Genomic DNA, 23,569 nt, shown 5'->3' with positions numbered 1-23,569 from the left:
ATTATAGTGCTTCTGCAATTCCAAACCCAGACCCAGGGCCATCGTGGACTCTATATAGGGTTTCCCGATTGTCAACCTTTATGGAGCAGGCAGCCTCCTCGCTCCTGGAATGGCTGCTGGGTTTAAAATCCTCACTTTGCAATTAGCAATCCAATGCCTAACTCGTTTGCAATAGCAGTAAACTCTTTCATTAAATTTTTTTCCTTTAGGAATTTGAACCTAAAATTTGAATGGAAAAAATGAAGCATTTAAAAAATAAAACTGCCTACTATTTCTTGACGTAACCTTGTTCTCCGAGCTTTGAAAACCAGAACCAGGAAAGCGATTCATTGCTTGCTTACAGACTCCTGCCTGTCCTTGGGAGGTCTGAGGGCAGACCCCGGGGAGCTGATGAGTTAGGCAAGGGTGAGGGAGGAGGGTGACTGGGAAGAGCAGCGAGTCAGAGTCACAGCCAAGCTGGCAGCTTTTACAGCAGGGAAACGGAGGCAGGAGCCCAATAAAGGCTAACACCCCAAAACTTGTGGTTCCCCCGCGGGGTTAAGGGATCACTCAGTCTGATGGAGGGAAGCCCTGAGGCCGCGTGTTCCATGTGGGGCAGACCTGGGTTAGGGACTATTTAGAGAGCCTCCATTTCTTTGGCTGTGGTCCCTTTGAGGATTTCCATGAGGAAAGGGAACCTGCAGGTGCTGTGTGGCTATTAGAAAGAGAAGCACCAGCTCTGTGCCAGGCCCTGTGCAGGAGGGGCCTCCTGGAGCAGCCCGTCTGCATGTGCAGGTAGATGAGACCTGCAGCCAGAATCTCATGCTGGATCTGTTCCAAGCCCTAGAGAGAGGAAAAGCCAGAAGACAGAGACTTCACTGGGAGATGATTTTGTTAACAGGCATAGGGAGGGATTTCTTAAGCCTCCAGACAGGAGGGACATCAGAGGGACTCCTGCACTAGGGAGGATTTTCTTTTTCTAATCATTTTATTGGGGACTTGGACAAATCTTAACATAATCCATACATCCATCCATTGTGTAAAGCACATTTGTACATTTGTTGCCATCATCATTCTCAAAACATTTGCTTTCTACTTGAGCCCTTGGTATCTGCTCGTTTTTCCTCTCCCTTCCTGCCCCCCTCCCTCGCGAACCCTTGATAATTTATAAATTATTATTTTGTCATATCTAACAGTCTGACTTCTCCCTTCACCCACTTTTCTGTTGTTCATCTCCCAGGGAGGAGGTTATATGAAGATCCTTGTAATCGGTTCCCCCTCTCTACCCCACCCTCCCAGAATTGCCACTCTCACCATTGATCCTGAAGGAATCATCTGTTCTGGATTCCCTGTGTTTCCAGTTCCTATCTGTACCAGTGTACATCCTCTGGTCTAGCCAGATTTGTAAGGTAGAATTGGGATTGTGATAGTGGGTGGGGAGGAAGCATTAAAGAACTAGAGGAAAGTTGTATGTTTCATCATTGCTACACTGCACCCTGACTGCTCATCTCTTCCCCACAACCCTTCTGTAAGGGGGTGTCCATTTGCCTACAGATGGGCTGTGGGTCCCCACTCCACACTCCCCCTCATTCACAATGATATGATTTTTTTGTTCTTTGATGATACCTGATCCCATCGACACCTTGTGATCACACAGGCTAGTGTGCTTCTTCCATGTGGGCTTTGTTGCTTCTGAGCTAGATGGCCGCTTGTTTATCTTCAAGCCTTTAAGACCCCAGACACTATATGTTTTGATAGCTGGGCACCATCAGCTTTTTCCACCACATTTGCTTATACATCTGCTTTGTCTTCAGCGATAGTGTCGGGAAGGTGAGCATCATGGAATGCTACGTTAACAGAACAAAGTGCTCTTGCGTTGAGGGAGTACTTGAGTGGAGGCCCAATGTCCATCTGCTACCTTAATACTAAACCTATAAATATATGCACATAGATCTATTTCCCCATCCATATATATATATATATATATATTTACATATGTACATGTCTATATTTAGACTTCTATAAATGCCCTTTGCCTCTTAGTTCTTTCCTGTATTTCCTTTTACTGTCCTCTTCTCCCACTATCATGCTCAGCCTTCATTGGGTTTCAGTAATTCCTCTCAGTTACATTGTCCTTGATCAAGCCCTACCAGCCCTCCTACACCCCCCTCACCACTGATTTTGGATCACTTGTTCCCTAGTCCCTGGGTTTGTTATCACCCACTTCCTTTTCCCCCTGCCTCGCCCTCTCCCATGTTCCCCCTGGAACTGTGGGTCCCGTAGTTTTCTCCTCCAGATTGCTCATCCAGCCTATTTTATCTAGATAGACTTGCAGAGATAATAATATGCACAAAAACAAGACAGAACAAGAGAAAGCAACAAAACAACAACAAAAAAACCAATGACAAAAAAAGAAAAAGAAAAGACTGTAAATAGTTCAAGGTCTGTTCGTTAATCTTCAGGAGTGTTTTACTAGGGAGGGTCTTGGTCAGTCTGTCCTACCTTCTGCTAGAATGAAGGATGTGACTGTAGCCAGAGACCAGCAGGGGCAGATCACACCGTCCTGAGCAGAACCTTAGTGACCAGAGGAAACAGGGAAGGGATTGCAGCCCGGGTCCTTCGAGACTGGGGCTGACAAGAAGAAGGGCTAGGTCCTCTTGAGAACTTTATCTCTAGGGACCACAAATAGGCCAGCCCTGTCAAGCATGGGCACAATCCCTGGGTGAGGCACAGTTTAACATTCTGCTAACCGGCAGACTGGGGCTGGTTCCACCTACTGGGGCCTCAGGAGAAAAGCCAGGTCATCTTTTTTTGGTAATCCATTTTTGAAGCAGCTCTTTGACACATATCATGAGGTTGTCCTAAGCAGGGATTATAAAATGGCATGGTGGAGGCATCTGAGCTTAAATTTACCAGGTGGAAACCCTTCCCCAAAAAGCAACAACTAAAAAACCCCAAAACTGCCACTGAGTCCAGGCCAACAGATAGTGACCCGATAGAACAGGGTAGAACTGCCCCTGTGAGTTTCTGAGACTGTAACTCTTTTTTTTTTTGCATTGAATTAATTTTTTCCCCAAATACTTTTATTGGAGACTCTTACATCTTTTATGACAATCCATACATTCATCCCGTGTGTCAAGCACATTTGCACATATGCTGCCATCATTTTCAAAGCATTCTCTTCCCACGTGAGCCCCTGATATCAGCTCCCCATTGGAAACTATAACTCTTAAGGGGAATAGAAAGCCCTGTCTTTCTCTCTCAGAGAAGCTAATGGTTTCGAACTGCTTACCTTGCAGTTGGCAGCCTAACACGAAACCACTATGCCTTTAGGGCTCCTGCCAACGTGTAAGGAGAACCAAAATCCGCATTAGCAACCCAAGACTGATTCCTATGAAGTGAATGCGAGACAAACCTACGTCTCTCTCTCAGTGCATCAGTAGACCCCCTGTAGCCACTTTGCTCCCTGTGTCAAGAAGTCCCCTGTTGCCTCACAGAGGTCTCCTGCTTCTGCTGACTCTGCAGCTGCTGTTTCTCTTCTGCTGCTGCTTGCTGTCTTTGGGTCTAAGAGGTTCTCTTAGACCCTAGGCCCAATCTGCTTGCTCCCTCCTAGCTCTCCTTTAGTAGTCCGCTTTCCAGCCTCTTGGATGGCGTTTTAAGCCATATGCCTTGGAGCTTCTACTTGCTAGTTGTGCCTCACTTTTCTCAACTGTGAAATGGGGACAATAATAGTACCTCTCTGAGGTTAATGGGAGTGTCAAATGATTCGGGAGCAGTTATGCTGGGAGCGCAGGGTGCTGCATGAGTGGGAATTGGCTCCCTGGCAGACAACAACAATCTTTGTTTGTCATGTCAGACTTCACGTCCTTTTCAGTTTCCCAATCAGACCAGTGTTTAGGTTTGAGGGATAAGGAACCTGGAGGGATTTTTTTTTTAAGTATACTGCACATATTTACACAGCCCATCTCAAGAAATGAATCTCAAAACAATGCCCTGTTAAACCCTCCATATATGTGGTTCTTTCTCCCCCACCTTGTTCACATTCTCCCTCCTCATAGCCTCCCCCTCTCCTCTCCCTGTTCCCGCCAGGTCCCTGGCCTCCCTGTAGTCTTCAAATCTTATCTTTGGGTGTAGACATCACGTTTTCCCTTAGAATAATGGTGTTATTAAATACTTAGCTTTGTATGATGGTCTAAGTTGCTAAGCATAATGTTCTCTTGTTTTGTCCATAGCTTGCTGTGTGCGGGAGAACTGTCACTGTTTTATTGATACATAATATTCCACTGTATGGAGTCTGTCCATTCCTTCCTCTCTAATAGGATTTGGGAGTTATTTCCATGTTCTGTGCTACTATGGAAACTGCAGTGATAAACATAGGTGTGCATATATATGTCTCTGTGTTGTATTCTGACAACAATCTTAAGGAAGTAGATCTCCAGGCCTTTCTTCCACAGTACAACTGGGTGGATTCCAATCATCACCAGACTTTCAACTACTAGCTGAGTACACAATGTTGGTGTTCCCACATTGGAATACATGCCCACACACACCAGGTACCCGTCGACACACAGCAATATATGCTGGAAATGGTCCCACATGCATGCAACCCCTGCCCCCTGTGCCCAGCCTAGGTAGGTGTCCATGCCCTGCGCTGCTTTAGGGTTTAGAAAGTCAAGTCAGATGGCCCCTCTTCTCCAGGACCTTATCCCCATCTTCCTCAGCCCCCCCCTTCTCCCCCCGCCCCCAGCCTGAGATACCTGGCAGCACTCCCCTCCTCGCCTAGATTGATGGGAGGCTGGAGGCCTGGGGTGGGAGCAGGCGGTGACAGTGCACTGTGTGGGTGGGGTGGGGGCGGAGAAGGAAGAGAGCGGGCTGGAGCTCTGTCTTCAGCTGGTGTTCTGCCACAAAGGGACTGTCTCCCCTGCCCCCATTGCCCCAGCATAGAGGGTGGCAGGCAGGCGGGGCCCAGGCACCTCAAACGTGCCCAGCCCGGCTACCGCTGAGCCTAATCTCAAGCACAACGGCCCAGGCCCGTGGCCGCCAGCAGGCCCTTTGTCCCGGCCCCTCACGGAGCAGCTGCAGCCGGCACCCGCCTTTTGTATCTCTCTGCCATCCCCAAGCTCAGCTGCCCGGAAGGCCGCCACGCAGGGTCCCGGGGTTTTTGCCTCTGGGCACTCGCACTCGGGCGCACAAAACTGGGGCAGCGCCCCTAATCTGGGGGAGGGGAAGGGGGCGGATTAACCCCGAGGCTGAGGGAGGGGAAAACTGGGGAGGGCGGTTGGGAGGGGATGGGGGGGTGATGGGAGGGAACAAGGGGGCGGGTTTGGATTTGTGGGGGGCGGGGGCAGGGGTGGGGGTGCGAGGTAGCAGGCTGGCGCAGCCCCAGCTGTTCTGCTGGCCTCGAATCCGAATCCTCGCCCAGCTGCCCGCTGAGCAGCAGCCTTCAGCATTCAATAGACTGTGCTTAGTGGCCTAGTGGGTTAGCCTTGGGCCACCAACTTCAAGGTCAGCAGTTTGACTCCACCAAGCCCTTCAGGGGAGAAAGATGAGGCTTTCTGCTTCGGTAAAGATTTCCAGCCTGGGAAACCCAAAGGGGCACCAAGGTGAACGGACTTGATGGCAGTGAGGGCGAGGTGGGTCCAAGCCTTCATTTCCCACCCATCCTCAGAAGCCCATGCCCTGTCTCCTCCACCTTGACCCCCCACCCGCATGTCCCAGTGCTCCCCGGACAGCTCCACCTACATGACCCCCAAACAGCTCTACCTTCTGCGACTGGAACCTGAGCCCGATACGTTCAAAGGCTTCATGGCCCACAAATGTGCTTCTCCATTGGCCATAGGCCACGGTCTTCCCCTTCAGGGCTCACCCCACTGATCGCCGAGGGCTGACCATTCGATGCCCATGCCTCTCCCTCCGTTCTGACTCCCACCGCCTTGGTTCAGGCCCCGGCCCCTCATAGGGGCAACTAAAACAGCTACCCGTCCGGCACTTGCCCATCCACTCCCCACACTGCAGAGCCTCCTTCTAAAAGAGTATCTGGCCCTCTCCCTCCCCAACTTGAGACATCCCAAGGGTCTCCAGTGGCTGACAAGGCCCTGAGCTGGCGCCTCCATCCTCTCTGGCCTCATCTTCCTGCAGGCTCTGAGGCTCTACACATACAGTCTAGTCCACAGAGACCTTCAAGAACTGTCATGGGATCATCCCATTACCGTGGGGAATGAAATATTTCTGACTAGCCTGTTCCTCACACAACCACCCATCTGAACCCCAATGTCCAGGAACCTATGACCCATTCAGGAAAACCAGACCCTTCAAAGATGGTTGCGTGCTGGCCCAAACACACAAGGCAACTGGTCTCCCAGGCTGGAAAAAGGGTACTAATGAAATTCTGTCCTTTGAGTTCCCTCAGGCCTCAGCGATGATAGGGGACACTCTGGGCCTGTGAGGTTACTTCACTCCGCACCCAACATCTCAGCCTCTAGACCCCTCAGGAAGAGGGGCCTTTCCTGAGCGTCAGGACTCCACACTCTGTAGGCATATCTGTGTCACCTACTACTGCTACCATTGTCACCTCCATCCAGGTGGCACCAAGAACCACTTCTGAGATGCTCTTCACATCTGCCCCTTAGTGAGAGGCAGGAACTTACTGCGTTCATCAGATCGTTATTGTGTAACACGGGCCAGACCCTCTGCAGGCACTGGGCACACAGATGAACCAGCTACAGCCCGAGTCTGCGGGGACCTCGCAGGGCAGACAGACAGACAGACAGTGAGTGCAGTGTGATGAGTGCTGGCAGAAGTTATGCTGTGGAAGCACTTTCCAGAGCCCATTCGGAGAGGTGGTCAGTGAAAGATTTGTGTGACCAGAAGGTGGGGACATAGGCCCCCAACTTTTCAGTTAGCAGTGAAGTGTGTGTTAACCTTTTACACCACCCAAGGGATCCCATGTTGGAGTATGTTTTTTGCTAGGTGCAGTCGAGTTGGTTCCCATGTGCAGTGATCCTATAGATGACAAACAAAACACCGCCTGGTCCTGTGCCATCTTCACAGTTGTTACGCTTGAGCCTGCTGGAACAGCCACTGTATCAACCCACTCCTTTTTAAAAATCATTTTATTGGGGGCTCTTAAAGCTCATCACAATCCATACATCTAACCATTGTGGCAAGCACATTTGCTGCCATCATCATTTTCAAACATTTTCTTTCTACTTGAGCCCTTGGTATCAGCTTCTCGTATTTTTCCGGGTCTACCCCCCACCCTCCCTCTCTCATGAACCCTTGATAATTTATAAATTGTTACTATTTTTTCATGTCTTACTGACCAATGTCTCCTTTTACCCACTTTTCTGTTGTCCATCCCCCTGGGAGGGGGTTATATGTAGATCATTATGATAAGTTTCCCCTTTCTCCCCCAACCTTCCTCTTCCCCTCCTGGTATGGCTCTCAATATTGGTCCTGAGGGGTTTATCTGTCCTGGATTCCCTGTGTTTTCAGCTTTTATCTGTACCCATGTACATGTTCTGGTCTAGCCAGATTTGTGAATATATTTAAAGGTTTAGTATTAAGGTAGCAGACAGACATTAGGCCTCTACTCAAGTACTCCCTCGATGCAAGAGCACTTTGTTCTATTAACCTGACATTCCATGATGCTCACCTTCCTGACACAATCGCTGAAGACAAAGTGGGTGCATAAACAAATATGGTGAAGAAAGCTGATGGTGCCCAGCTATCAAAAGCTACAGCGTCTGGGGTCTTAAATGCTTGAAGATAAACAAGTGGCCATCTAGCTGAGAAGCAACAAAGCCCACATGGAAGAAGCACACTGGCCTGTGTGATCATGAGGTGTCAATGGGATTAGGTATCAGGCATCAATGAACAAAAAATCTATCATTGTGAATGAGGGGGAGTGCAGAGTGGAGACCCAAAGTCTGTCTGTAGGCAATTGCACATCCCCTTACAGAAGGGCCATGGACAGGAGACAAGCCAGGCAGGGTGCAGTATAGCGCCAATGAAACAGAATTTCCCTCTACTTCTTCAATGCCCAGCCCCTCACCCACTATCATGATCCCAAATTCTACCCATTTCTTTGAGGGCCTTCCTCTTTCTCCGCTGATACTCTGCTTTGCCATGCATGCAGACCAACTTGCCCAGACTGGCCCCTCCTGATAGCATGTTCAAAGTAGATGAGATGCTAGCTTCTAAGGACCCGTTGGCTTTATTTCCTCAGAGATGGATTTGTTTGTTCCTCTGGCGGTCTGCACTACTTTCAGTATGATTCACCAACAGCTTGCGGGAAAGCATCATGCTCCTGCAGTCTGCCCCGTTCACTGTACAGCTTTCATGTGCACATGGGACGATGGCAAACGCCATGGCTGCATTAGGCACACCTCTGTCTGTCCTCTTCAAAGTAGCGTCTTTGATCTTTAGCGCTCGAAGACAGTGGTTCTCAACCTTCCTAACACCGCGACCCTTTAATACAGTTCCTCATGTGTGGTGACCCCCAACCATAAAATTATTTACGTTGCTACTTTATAATTATAATTTTGCTACTGTTATGAATCAGACGACTCCTGTGTAAGGGTCATTCAACCCCAAAGGAGTCGCGACCCACAGGTTGGGAACCGCTGCTTTAAGAGGTCTTGTGCAGCAGGTTTGCCCAATGTAATACATTTGGTTTCTTGACTGCTGTTTCCATGAACACTGATTATGGAGCCAAGTAAAAATAAATCCTTTCAACGTCAATATTTTCTCCATGTGTCAGGATGTTTATTGACCCAGGTTTTGAGCATAGGAAACTTCTCCCCTAGCACTCACCACCCCCCCCACGCACACATTTTGTTTTACTTTCTACGTGGATCATCTCAGAGAGTCAGTGTTCCAGGGACCATTGGGAGGGACATGACCGTGAAAACACAGAGAACAGAGAGACAGGGGTGGAGAGGAGTAAGGGCCGTGAGGAAAGAGTTGACAGAGGTCCCGATACTAATCTGGAGGAAGAGTGCAGAAACAGGGGAAGCTCTGGGGAAGCACAGAAACAGGGTTTCAGAAACAGCACTGCCCCAGGCTCAGGATTCTTTTTGAGCCAGGCTGTCACTGTTTTTTTATCGATCAAGCAAGTTTCATCTATATAACTGTTAACAAAATCTTGCTCCTATCACCATTTCCTGGAATGCTGAGCAGTGTGATGAAGTCACTAGAGTACCACGCTTATCTTCAGGACCACTCAGAACTCCACAGTGTGTGTGTGTGTGTGTGGGGGGGGGGGTGTAGTAATCCATATGAATCTCGAGCGCCAGACCAGTCCTTTGTGCCCAAGGCCTTGGGCTTCATTTCAAAGCCAACAAAGGTCCTTCAAAACACACACACACACACACACACACACACACACACACACACTGTGGAGTTCTGAGTGGTCCTGAAGATAAGTGGGGTACTCTAGTGACTTCACCCAAATAGCATACAATATGCTCCAGAACATGCAGGTGTGTGTCTAGCACCTGTGAGGAAGCTCAGGTGTCTTTTCACCAGTGGGTTTGGGACTTTTGGTTTTGAGGAGAGATGTTAGAAAGGACTCCAAGAATTGTGCCCTTGAGGATTCAATGTCCTGAAACTGTGGTCTAATCTGAGGCAGATGAGTCTTCAGAAGAAACCCAAGCAGGTGCTCAGACTCTTCATGTGCTCATGATTGCCCTATGGCCTACCCTACCTCACCTCTAAATCCTATATACAACCCTTCCTGTGGTGTGTCCTCACCCCATCACATCCTCAGTCCCCCGCAACCTCATCCTCACACCTTCGACTCCTCCCATAGGCCCTCCGGATCCTGTGCAGGCCTCCACACTCCTAGCCCTCCCTGCCCCCACCACCCCAACCCCTTTTCCATATATAGTCTTAGGCCTATAACGCTAAGCATGTTTTTGTAACATTTCATTAAATATAAATATTAATATATATTGATAACTGTGAAAGAATAAAACAAAAATTTTTCCCTGAAATTAAAAATTCAGACATTATAGGGTTAGGTAACTACTTAATTAACAGAAATTTATTTTCTCACAGTTTAGGAAGTCTGGTTCAGGGTGCTATCTGTAGGGAAGTCTCTCTCTCCTCCAGGGGAAGAACCTTCCCCTAATGTGTGTGTTTAATATCATGCTCTCATTTTATTCCTGTCTCATCCTTGAGTTAGTCCCATCCCCATAGCCAGCTGACCCTCATCCATTCTCTGCAGCTTCTTTCCCAATCCCTTCTCCTTTATAGCCCAACCAGCCTCCACCAAATGACAACAGAAATAAGTGCAAAGATGACTTATTCCGTGTCCAGGTGGATGCAGACACCATTCTTGATGCTTTACATGCTTTGACTCATTGAATCTTCAGTGACCCTAGGAAGAGACTATTATCACCCCCACTTTATAGATAAGTTACAGATTGAATTGTATCTCTCAAAAATGTTATAAATACTAATCCTTACACTTGTGGATATAACCCCCCATTTAGGAATGTTTTTTTCTTTGTTAACGTTAAAATAAACAAAAAACCCAACTCCCTGCCATCGAGTTGATTCTGACTCACGGCAGCCCTATAGGGCAGGCTAGAACTGCCTCTGTGGTTTTCCAAGACTTCCAACTCTTTACAGTCTTTCTCCCACAGAGCACCTGGTGGTCTTGAACTGCAGACCTGTGGGTCATAGTCCAAAGCATAACCATTATGCCACCAGGGCTCCCCCTTGTTATGCTGAAAGGCCATATTAATACTGGGTGTGTTTTAAACCCTTCAGCTTTGATATAAGAAAAGTAGATTAGGACAGAGAAGCCACAAGAGATGGGGCTTAACCACTGAGCCACCAGGGCTGTTAAAGAGGTAATTACCCAACCTGTTTCCTTCTTCCCTCCCCTCCCTCCCTCCTTTCTTCTTTCCTGTTTTCAACCAAAGCATAATCACTTTATCCCAATAGTTGACTGAGGCATCTGTGATGGTGACGTCAGCCTCCACTGTTTCAAGAGGGCTGCACAGGCCCTCAGGCTAATGAGTCCTCTGGGTCCTCTTGTGACACCCAGCCCAAGCCTCAGAACCTTCGCCACCTTGCAGTTTTGGCAGGCGCCCCTACCAGTCCCTTTTCCCTTCCAGGGGCTTTACCTTAGCGCCACTAGTGGGCTTTGACGCTGGGGCTGCTTAGGGTAATTCTAGTCCCGGGAAAGGCCCCCTCTGGGTCCCTCTGGTGTCCTTTAAAAGCCAAGGTGGCGGCATGGTCTCCTGGCTGGCTCATAGACTTGTTCCTAGGGCAGGAGTCGCCAAAGCACTCGTCCACCGGGACCAGTCCACTGCCACAACCTTCCTGCCCACCTCAGCCCGCCCCCGCCCCCCACTCTTGAGGGGGGCGGGGAAAAGTCTAGCGTTCCTGAGGCTTGACCCACCCCCAACCTGCCTCTGGGGCCTTGGGAAGCTGGTGCCTAGGCCTAGGTGTTGGTAGGAAGGGGGATGGGAGGGGAGGGACCCCTGCAGGCCTCTCCTAATCGCCACACTCTGCATTATTACCCGCCTAACGCAGCGTGCTTTTAAATAAAATATGCAAAGATTTCCCTCTCAAATTATCTCCCCAGGCAAGCGAACTCAACTTCAGCTTGTTAATGGAAAAAATGCAAATCGGGCTTCCACCCTCTAGGCTCTGGACAACAAATGTGCAACGTGCGTCCCTCATTTCGGGAGTTGTCTGCTTCCAGTGAAGACTGTTTCCCTGCGCCAGGGAGGGGCTTCCGCAGGGAGAGGCTTAGAAGGGGAAACCAGCGGCTCAAGTAGGCATCTCACCTGGGAGGTGGGTAGGTGTCTTTTTCTCAAGCCTTATTCTCCTCCTCTGAGATCTGAGGCAGCCATTGGAGACCCTGAATTAACACACTGGCAGTGAACTGGAAGGTTGGGGAGGGGGGGAGGGTTGAGCACATTCAGAGCATCCTTGGAAGATCCGGCCATCCACTTCTGAAAACACAGGCATCCCAAACCAACAGTTCTGACGCAGACACATGGGGTCATCCCCCCTCTACTCAAAGGCAACGGGGTAGGGCAGCTGGGAGGCAGACTCAGCACACGGGAGGACACCTGGCACCTTCCCACTTTACGCCTTTCATGCCTTGAGATACAGGTGTGGATCCAACAGAGTTTGCCCCCTTGAAGCTCACAGGCTAGCAGGAAAAATAGAACAAGATCACTGAAAATTCTAAGACGCCTTCAGCAATCAATCAAAATCAACAACATAACGGGACCAACTGGCATCCTCTTGATGGGCAGCCCTGGAAGGCACACCACCACCTAGGTAGCCTTCATGCCAAAGAGGCAGAAGCTGAGGATACAGAACTGGGGAAACCATCACATTAGCCCCACATTCAGCACCAGGCTAGGAAACGCCTGACATGTGTTCTTCACAAACACATGACAGTGATAAGCCATGAAAGCAGACCTAAAGCTTCCATACTCAAAACTCACACTCACTGCTGGAGCAGCCCTATGGGAAGGATTAAGCAGCTGGGATTCAGGAAGCAGACAGGCTCCCTGCTCCTGTCAAGATTTACCACTTTGTAAACCCAAGGGAGCAGTTCGACTGTCTCACAGGGTGGCCAGGAGTCAGAAGCCACAGGGCAGCAGAGTCAACAGATAAGACAAATAGATGCAAGGTTTAACTCTGATTAGAAACTTTTGCTGAAAGGATATTATTTGGATAGTTGGCAAATTTTGATTTTATACATATATATATTTCCCTAGATTGATCTTAAATTTCCTGAATGTGATCATTAAATTATGGTGACACAAAAAAGTCTGCTTGGTTTGAAGTCATAGATGTCGAAGTGTCAGGAACCCTGGTGGTTATTCGTTGGGCTGCTAACCACAAGGTGAGCAGTTTGAAACCCCCAGCTGCTCTGCAAGAAAAAGAGGAAGCTCCCAACTCTCGTAAAGGGTTCGTCTTGGAAACCCACAGGGCAGTTCTACCCTGACCCATGGGTCCTCATTAATCTCCAGGTTTGGAATTAAAAATATCCCTGTGTTAGGATATTCAACCTTTTAAGATCAACATTTAACCCAAGATCTCAGCCTTACTGGACAGATGGAACATGGATCTATAAGCAACTGTGGGGAAAAAACACACTGCATTATTGTATTATTTTTAATAGCAAACACTGCTGGAAACTGAATAGCAATAACTGTTATATCCAGAACTGTTTTTTTCTTATCATGGAATTTATTAAACAACAATTTGATGAAATCTCACCAGTGATGGAAACGAGATAAAAATTTATTCTTTTTTACAACTGCATGAGAACTTACAATGATCTATCGCCATACAATTTTTAATTACAATAAAATATTATGTGAAGTAACATATGAGGGGACTTCAAAAAGTCTGTGAAATTTTTTTTTTACTAGATGAGCTTATTTATTCAAGGCTCTTTTATTTTTGACTGCACTCAGACTTAGGGGTGGAAGCCCTCGGCGAGGACAGCCTCCGTCGCTTGGCAATCTGCTCCTGCCGCTTCTCCTTGGCCTCCTTTGTTCTCTTGGCCAAAAGCTTGGCATATTCGGCGGCCTCCTCCTCCTCGTTTTCCTGGGTGCACTGCTTCTTCAGGGCAATGCGCAGTCGCTTGTGCTGCAGGACCCGCGGAGTCACAGACGCTGAATCTTGGGTGCTTTGGTCCTGGGTTTTTTGCCCTCTTTTTTCAGGGGCTTTCTCACAACATACTGGGGGACGTCATCTTCTTCAGAGAGAGTGAAGAGGTTGCGGATCCTTCTGGCTCTTTTGGGCCCCCGGCGACGAAGCACAGTTGTGTCAGTCAGTCCTGGGATGTCTTTCTCCCCTTTCTTTACAATGACCAAGTTGAGAACGCTCAGATTGGCATCCACAGTGCAGCCGCGGGCAGATTTGCGTGTCCTCTCCTCAGTTCTCCTTGGTCTGTAGCAGGAGCGCCCCTTACTCAGCAGCAGGCGGGCATGGCCAGCTGTGGGTCAAGACACCTTGCTTCATGGGAAAACCTTGCTTGTCATTCCCGCCGCTGATGCGGACAACATAGCCCTTCCATTCATCGCCCAGCGCCTCAGTGGCGACCTCCGTGGCCATTCGCTTCTCATAAAAGGTGCGAAGCTTGCGTTCATCATCCACTTCACTGAGTTTCTGGTAGCAAACCCCTGCTCTTCATGGCATGACGCTGTTTAGAGTCCTTTCCCTCCTCAAGATCACAGGAGCTATAAAATCCTTTTAATAAAAAATTCTCATCACAATAGAAAACCATATATCTTATAAGGCCTATTAGGAGGAAGATGTATTCCCAGCATCACAGGGTTTGTATACTGGGCCTGTGGAAGAAATGTTTCATCCGGGGAAACAGGAACCCACGGAGGCTCAGAATGCTCTGCTTACAAAGTCTGTTTCTGGCAGATTCCTGAGAGGTGGTAACTGGCTCACCCCAAGGCTCTCAACAAAGACAATGGCATCTTGAGGCTACTTTCATACATGAACTCTTAGAACCAGCTCTACCGCTGGGCTGAAATCTAGCTTCTTAGGTCTGCAAGAATTCGGGCTGTCGCCACTTCCCAGAATTATTTAGTGTGGGTTTTAGGGTGCTGATGGGAACCATCTGGACACCTGATTTACTATGGGCCACCTAGAGAGATCCCTTGGCCTAAGACAATGTCACCTGGGTGGAAATTCTTATCAATTTCAGCCTTGCCTTTTTCAGTAACTCAAACCTCTCCCATGTGGACAGTTCCTCAGATCAAGTTCTTAAGGGGCATGGACCCCATTCACTTTGGCAAAAGGTGCATGTCTCAATAACGGATTCCGTCTCTCTCAACACCAGCACCCCAAGAAGTGTGCCGATCCTGCTGCTCTTGGTCAGGCAGTTGGCAAAGATGTAGCCATGCTGTGTGTAGGTGCCCCTGCCGGGGCTGCCCTCCTCCAAGTTATACAGAAGATTGCCTGCAGAAAGACCCCACATAAGCTCCAGCACCACAGAAGCTGTTGGTGGTCAGCTGCTGTCTCAATCCAGGACTTCGCAGGTGTGTCTCACTTACTGGGCATGTATATCCTATACTGTTTAGAAAGAGGTTTAAGGGAATTTTCATTTTATCACATTAAGTGCAAAAGCCAGGATCGAATTTGTAAATGTCATGTGACTTCAGTTATCTTTTAGAAAGAAAAGCAAACAGTGTCATGGCTCCCACTCATGCTGCCCTACCTACAGGGAGGGTGGAGTAGAACTGCTCCTTAGGTGTGTGGGACAAGTCTCCATAGGAGCAGATCGCCTCATTCTTCTCCTGCAGAATGACTGGTGGACTGAAATCACCAACCACGTGGTTAGCAGACCTACAGTTAACCCACCGTGTCGCGAGGGCTCCTTTCAGGAAGAAGAGATTGGCGGGGGTGGGGATAGGAGGTGACACTCAAATGAGTTTTCCCGAAACATAGAATAGTTCTCTCGATGGTACTATTTGGGTGTGGTTTAAAATAATTTGAATAAGTGTCTTTCTCAAATAATTGATAATATGCATGAATTACTTTTAAAAGGAGAACATTTCTATACAACTGTTTAAAATATGTTGTTTTGGTTAAAAATGAGCAATGATGAATCTGATTAGACCTGAGGGAAATACAGATCAAGGCCAAATGAAATATCACTTCACAGTCATTTGGATGGTATCTTAGTTCTCTAGTACTCTGAAAACAGCAATTCCACCAGTAGGCAGCTTTAACAAATTTATTCTCTCAAAATTTAGGAGGCAAGAAGTCTGAATTCAAGGTGCCAGCCAAGGAAAGGCTTTCTCCTTTGGCTCACAGTTTAGGAGGGGAATCCATGTCTCCTTTTAGCATCTACGGGCCCAGAATTCTTCAGAGAGCTCCATGAATTTTGGCATCAATCTCCTCTGAGTATAGGAGGTTTCCAGCCATTGGTCTGAAGGACCCTCCACTCCTGGCTCTTGTTTCTTGGTGGCTGCAGGAACCACTCTGGGCTCCCTTCTCCATCTTTCTATCTCTGATAAAAGGTATCACAGGGCACACCCTAGGGAAAGTTCCCTGGACCAGTGCTAGGAAGTGGATTAAAGGTGTTGCATCCTACCCTTCAGGAAGCCCTGGATGAGTAGTGATTATGCATTGGGCTGCTAACCACAAAGTCAACAGTTTGAAACCAACAACCACTCCTTGGGATGAAACTGGGGCTTTCTACTCCCATAAGGGAAACTGACTGAGGTGGTTCTATCCTGTCTTGTAGGGTCATTATGAGTCAGCATTGATTCCATGACTGTGAGACTGGGGTTTTGTTTTTACTCTTTGGGGTTGTTTACCCCCCCCCCCCATGTCTCAACCTTTATCATCTTACAACTGATTGGTTTATCACTCAGATCACATCATGGGGGGAGGGGATCATCACATAACTCCCACAATACACCACCACTGCAAAACTCGCAAGTCACTGAGAATCATGGTTCAGCCAATTGGACACAATTCAATTGGGAGACACAGTTCATTCCATGACAGATGACTTTAATTTAAAAAAAGGGGAAGTAGCAAGTGCTGTCACAGATGGGGATAGGGCGCCCTTCTGCACTGCTAATGAGCACATGGGATAGTGCAGCCACCCTGGGAAGCACTCTAGGAGTGCCTCGAGAGCAAGTAGCTGCTCTTTTTGGTTGATCACACCTTTTAGGACAGATTCTCAACAAACAGCTCCTCAAAACTTACCATGTGACCCAGAAATTCCCCTCTTAAGTAAACATAACCAAGAGAAAACATATGTTCACACAAAAACATGTATGCCAATGCTCATAGCAGCAGTCCTCGTCGTAGGCAAAAGAGGAAGCAACATGAATGTCCACCGAGGGATGAGTGGATAAACAGCCTATGGTGTGTCATACAATGCAACAGGGCTTAGCAATAAAATAAGTGAAGTGCTGGTACATTCAACAATATAAACAAATCTTTTAAAATATTGTGTTATGTGAAAGATGTCAATAACAAAGACCTATTGTATGATTCTATTTATATGAAAAGTCTAGAATCAGGAAACTTTAAAGAGATGAGAAATAAAGAGTAGTGCTCGCTTAGGGCAGCGGGTGTAGGGAGACAGTGAAGAGTGACTAACAGAGGTGGTGTTTCTTTTTAGGGTAATGAAAATATTCTAAAAGTGTACTGGGGTGATGGTTGCACAACTTTTGTGAATATAAAAAAGTCATCAAATTGCTCCTTTTAAGTGGTGTGGAAATTAAATCTCAAAGCTGTTAGAAAAAAAAATCATGGTACTTGTACTTTAATATGACCGCAGAGAATGACTCTGAGGAAAGAAAGACTTATTTTTGCTGAGAAAGTTTCTAGTCTTTCTGGTCTGTTTCTGTGCTGAATTAAGGTCTAATGGCCCCAAAAATGTCAGTGAATTGTGGCTTAGACATCTCTTCTGGTTCCGACTACCACACAGTATAGATAATGCCGGGCTGCTAAAGTCCTGGCCCCTTTCACCCAGGGGCTACTGCCTTGCATGGATGGAAAAGCTCAGCCTCCAACTCCACCTTAGTCCCCGTCTCCCTAGCACCTAGAAATCTCAGCCTGGAGGTAGACCTCCAGAGAAGTTGCCCAGTCACCTAATCCAAAGCAGTGTTTCCTCTCTCCTAATGCCTCTCTATCCTATCCAGGGCCTCCCGTCAGACTGGAATGAGTCTTGACGGCCAGTTTCAGGGCCAGCTCCAAAGAGAGCTCAAAAATATGTTATGTTCAACATAAGGTGGTATCTTTTTCGACGCTAGACCTCAGAGCACAGTATGAGATCAGTTACCTAGTGGGTCAGAATTTGAATGCAGCAGCTTTCATGAAGACAGCTTGTATCCTCCACACAGGGATAAATGCACTCACAGCTGCTCTTGCTCACCATCCTTTCCTCAGTCCTAAATGTGATGCCTGACTCACACCAAGTGTTGAATGAATAAATTAAAAATCCAAAGTATCAGAGGCAGACACCTCCACTCTTGCTTACTCACCCCATGTTATGTGTCCCTTGTGCATTCTTGACTTGAGCATAATCCTCCCTGACTTAGAGAGGCTGAGGACAGTTTCAAACTAAACCTGTTGATGTCATGTCAATTCCAACTTATAACAACTCTATAGGCCAAAAAATACATTGTTGTCAGTGGTAGAATCATATTCATATACCTACATGAAAGACAAGTTAATAAGAATATTATTTAAATTTATGCGTCACCACTCATGCTAAAAATTAAGAAATTGAAGATCTTTTCTTTTTTTTGAACCCCTCCCACAGTCTGAAGATCTTTTCAAGAAGAATTGATAGCTGGAAAAAAATGGCATCAGTGATAAAAATTGCCCTAGAGATTGTATGATATAATTTTCAAGACCAATGGTCAATTCATTGGAAATACATTTTTTAACAACCTAAATAGTAACTATACATGTAGATCTCACCTGATGAAATACATAGGAAGCAAATCAACTGTGGAAAGATATGATAATCTCAGTATCATCAGTCAGAATAAGACCAGTGGAAGACTGTAAATCAGACCATAAATTGCTCAAATGCAAGTTCAAATTGAAGCTGAAGAAATAAAAATAAGTCCATGAGAGCCAAAGTATGACCTTTAGTATATCCCACTTAAATTTAAAGACCATCTCAAAAATTGATCTGAAGCACTGAATACTAATGACCACAAATAAACTCTAGGCTGATACACAAAGAAAGCAAAAGGTCATTAAAACACAGGAAAGAAAACACCAAAATGGATGTCAGAAGAGAATATGAACTTGTTCTTGAACTCTGTAGTTAAGATGAACAGAAGAACTCGTGATGCAAAAGAGCAGACCAGAAGAATTCAAAGGGCAGCTCAAGTAGACAAAGTATTATAATGAAATGTGGAACGACCTAGATTTAGAAAACCAACAGAAGAAGGTTGCTGAGCATTTTTCAAGGTGAAAAAACTAAAGAAAAATCCAGGACCAAAAGAAGGTTGCTGAGCATTTTTTAAGGTGAAAAAAACTAAAGAAAAATCCAGGTTTTGAATTGAAAAATTGAAGAATTCTAAGGGCAAAATGTTGAATGACACCAAACCAAAACCAAACTCAAGGTCATGGAGATGATGTCGACGCATAGTGACCCTCTAGGACAGTGCAGAACTGCTCCTGTGTTTCCAAGAATGTAAAACTGTTTCCAGGAGTAAAAAGCCTCATTTTTCTTTCATTGAATGGCACAAAGAACTTCAAAGAATGAATCACTATACTAAAAAGCACTGCCAATGTTGAACCATTTCAACATATAATCGAGAACTGACATCATTCAAGAAAGTAGTCCAAGCTGCACTGAGAGCATTGGCAAAAAAATAAAGCTTCAGGAACTGGCAGAATAACAATTGAGATGTTTCAACCAACTGTTACAGCACTGGAAACACTCACTCATCTGTGCCAAGAAATTCAGAAGAAAACCACCTGGTCAACAGGATCCATATTTATGCCAATTCCAAAGAAAGATGATTCAATAGAAAGTGGAAATTACCTAGAAATGGCATTACTATTACATGCAAGTAAAACTTTGCTAATGATAAATAAAAAATAGTTGCAGCAGTACATTGACAGGTAGCTGCCAGAAGTTCAAGCTGGATCCAGAAGAAGACATGAAATGAGGGATCTTGTTAATGATGCCAGATACCATACACACTCGTGTATAAGCCAAGTTTTTCCAGCACATTTTAATGCGGTTTTTTTGTGGTAAAATTAGGTGCCTCGGCTGAGATTCAGGTCGGCTTATGCTCAAGTATATACGGAAGGTTACGGTGGGAAACAGAGACTACCAGAAAGACGTTTACTTGTGCTTTTTTTGATTATGCACAAGCATTCCATTGTGTGGATTGTAATAAAATGAAAACATTTTGAAGAACAGAAATTTCAGAGTATTTAATTATGCCCATGTGGAACCTGTATGTAGACCAAGAGGCAGTACTTTGATCTTAACAAGGAGATGCTGTATGGTTTAACATCAGCAAACGTGTACATCAGGCTTACCATCCTTTCACCATAGTTACTCAATTTGTATGCTGAGTTAATAATCTGAGAAGCTGGACTATGTTAAGAAGAACGTGTCATGAGGAAAACTCATTAACAAGTTGTGGTGTGCAGATGACAAACCTTTCTTGCTAAAGGGAAGATGACTTGAAGCATTTACTGATGAAGATCAGACTATCTTCCATATGAATTACTTAGTGTAAAAAAAACCCCCAAAATCCTTACCACCGAACCCTGTATATAATATCCTGATAAATATAAGAGAAACTCAAGTTGTCAGTGATTTCGTTTTATTTGGATCCACAATAAATTTCAGCATTCAATAAATCAAACAACATACTGCACAGGATAAATTTGCTGCACAAGACCTTTTTATTTTTTTTCACTAGTCCTTTTTAAAGATGTTAAAGATTCACTTTGAGGACTAAGGTGAAGCTGACCGAAGACATGTTATTTTCAATCTCTTCATATATGAAAAATAAGCAAATGAATCAAGGAGACCAAAGAAGGATGGATACATTCGAATTCTAATGTTGGCAAAGAATATTATAAGTATTGGATGGCCAGAAGAATAAACAGATCTGTCTTGGAGGAAAAACAGCCAGAATGCTCCTTGGAAGTGAGGATGGTGAGATTTTGTCTCATGTACTTTTGGCATGTTTTCATGGAGATCAGTCCCTGGAAAAGAATATCATGCTTGATAAAGTAGAGGGTCAGCAAAAAGGAGGAAGGCCATCATGGAGATGAATTGACACAGTGTCTATAACAATGAACTTAAGCATAGCAATTGTGAAAGTGGTCCAGGACTGGACAGAATTTTGCTCTTAGGGTCACTATGAGTTGCAGCCAACTGGCCAGCACCTAATAACAACATGCTGAGTAAACAATACAAGAAGCTGGACGAGATGAAGAGTTGGACATCAGGGTTGTACATAGAGGTCACGATACATCACCACCAACTCTATGGCACTAACTACAGAGGAGAAGGTAGAACTCCTCCATAGGGTTTCCACTTAAGGAAGTAGTCTGCCACATCTTTCTCCTACCATCTGCCTGGTGGGTACAAACTGCCAACCATTTAGTTCGCAGCCCTGTGTTTAACCACTACCCATCGCGATCAAGTTGATTCCAACTCACAGTGACCACATAGGGCAGATCTTCGCCACAGGACTGCCAAGACTGTAAATCTTTATAGGCATACATCACCTCATCTTTCTTTAGAAAAGTGGCTGAGGGGTTTGAACCACAGGCCTTTTAGTTAGCAGCCCAATACTTATCCCCCTGCACTGCAGGGCTCCTTGGGGAAAATAATAAACTAAAAAAACCCATGTTGTGTTGTTAGGTGCCATTGAGTTCCAACTCACAGTGACCTGACGTATAGCAGAAGAAACACTGCCTGGGCCTTTGCCATTGTCACAATTACTACCATGTCTGAGACCACAAAACACACAAACTCAGTGCCAACTCATATCAACCCGACAGAGCAAGGTCAAACTGCCCTTGTGGGCTTCTGAGATGGTAACTCTTTATGGGAATAAAAAGCCTCATTTTTCCCCTGCAGGGGGACTGGTGTTTTCAAACTGCTGACCTTGTAGTTAGCAGCCCAATGTATAATCACTTCATCACCAGGGTTCCTAATAGCAAACCAATATACAGGGCTTTCAACTTCCAAATCATCACAGAAATAGACCGTCTCTTCTTTCTCCCTCAGTGAGGCTTGTGGTCTTGAACCCACTGACTTTGTGGTTAGTAGCCCAACCCAGAGCACCACTCTTCGCTTAAGCACTGGTGTCCTTTATTCAGGGAGCTGGAGTGGCCCAGGGAGCCTGAGTGGTGCAGCAGCTAAGCTGGCCAAACTCATCCCTGCTCCACAGGAGAAAGATGTGGCAGTCTCTGTAAAGACTGCCGTCTAGGGAGCTGTTCCAAGAGCCCAAGTGGAGAGCAAATGTTTCGAGAATGATGAGGGCAACAAATGTACAAATATGCTCTACACAATTGATGTATGTATGGTGATAAGAGGTGTATGAGTCCCCAATGAAATGATTAAAAAAAAAAGACTGCAGTCTAGGAAGCCTTGTGGGACAGTGCTACTCGCTGAGTTACCATAGACTTGATGGCAGTGGGTTTCGAAATTCTCTTCTGCTGGAGTTTTATTTTTTTTTTAATGAATTAAGGATGGTCCTGCAGTACTGGGGCTATTCTCTAGAACCCACTGCTGTAGAAGCAATTTTGACCCTAGAGGGTAGAGGAAATGGCTCTTCACGGAGTCCAAACTGTTTCTGACTTTCCATGAATGTGAGAGCCAGTCATATTCACCAGCATACCTAGTGCAAATTATAGCTGAATGAGCAAATGGTGGAACTTTGCCTTGTTAAGATTGAAGAAACCACTGCGTTCCCTGTTTCTGTTGGCAGTCATCTTGCCTGGGATGATTTCATGAAGAAGAAAAAAAAGCCACCAACTACAAATGTGAAAAGTAGGGCTCTGGGTTTATAGAGTACTCTTGGTGGCATAATGAGTTACTCGTTGGGCTGTTAACTATAAGGTCAACTGTTCAAACCCACCAGTCTCTCTGTGGGAGAATGATTAAGTTGTCTGATCCATAAAGATTTCTAATTTCATATTCCCAAAGGGAATACTCTGTCCTACTGGGTCACTATGAGTTGGAAATAACTTGATGGGAGTGGATTTTGAGATTACAGAAGGCTAGTGGTGAGTCCCTAATTACTGTTTAATTGGGGCTTGGGATGACACTCTGAAAGGAATAGTTTTCAAAGCTTCTTGTATTTTTGCATTAAATTTCAAAAATTTTATGATATATAACTTACATACCATATTTAATTGAATCTACAAATATATTAAAGAGACTCGTGCAATCATCACCACAATCAATTTTAGGACATTTCTTCAATATTGTACTTATTACTATTAGCTCCCCATTTCTCCCACCTCTCTTGCCATCCTCACTGCTGTTAAGGCTATTCGGACTCAGTGACCCTACAGGACAGAGAACAACTGCCACTGTGGCTTTCCAAGAGTGTCCATTTTTTTTAAATACATAAGAGTGCAAATCTTTACAGGAGTGAAAAGTCTCATCTTTTTCCTGAGGAGCAGCTGGGGGTTAGAATTACTGGCCTGTGGTTAGCAGCCCAACACAAAACTCACTAGGCCACCAGGCTCCTGCCTGCCACAACCCTCAGGAACTATTCATCGACTTACTGTCTCTCTCTATAGGTTTACCAATGCTGCATTTTTGTAATGTTATATGTATGACGTAGAAAATATTGTCAATATCAAAGAATGAAAGGAAAATGATGAAGGCTGTGGTGAGGAGAGAGGTCTAATATTTACCAGGGTTGACATTTCTCTTTAATACAAAAACGGTCAGCACACTGGTGCACTTTCTTTCCGTTTGATTTCTCTAATTATACTTCTTACATGGATTCCATCCTAGTGCATAAGCATGATAAATCCTAGTTTTTTCATGTTCCATTTTCATAATAATTTCCCATGTTATTACATATTTTTTGCCTATTACTTTTAATGGTTTTATAAT

The 23,569-nt window shown here is 45.7% G+C and overlaps 1 pseudogene; it reads right to left on the bottom strand.

Annotated features, from left to right (window-relative positions):
• Positions 1-13,416: 13,416 nt before the first annotated feature.
• Positions 13,417-23,569, bottom strand: part of LOC142423789 (small ribosomal subunit protein eS6-like) — a 67,481-nt pseudogene continuing 57,328 nt past the window's right edge.

Source organism: Tenrec ecaudatus, chromosome 1 (genome assembly GCF_050624435.1).
Source record: "Tenrec ecaudatus isolate mTenEca1 chromosome 1, mTenEca1.hap1, whole genome shotgun sequence".
Taxonomy (NCBI): Eukaryota; Metazoa; Chordata; class Mammalia; order Afrosoricida; family Tenrecidae; genus Tenrec; species Tenrec ecaudatus.
Note: the sequence above shows the minus strand (reverse complement) of the source record. Positions and strands in the feature narration are given on the sequence as shown.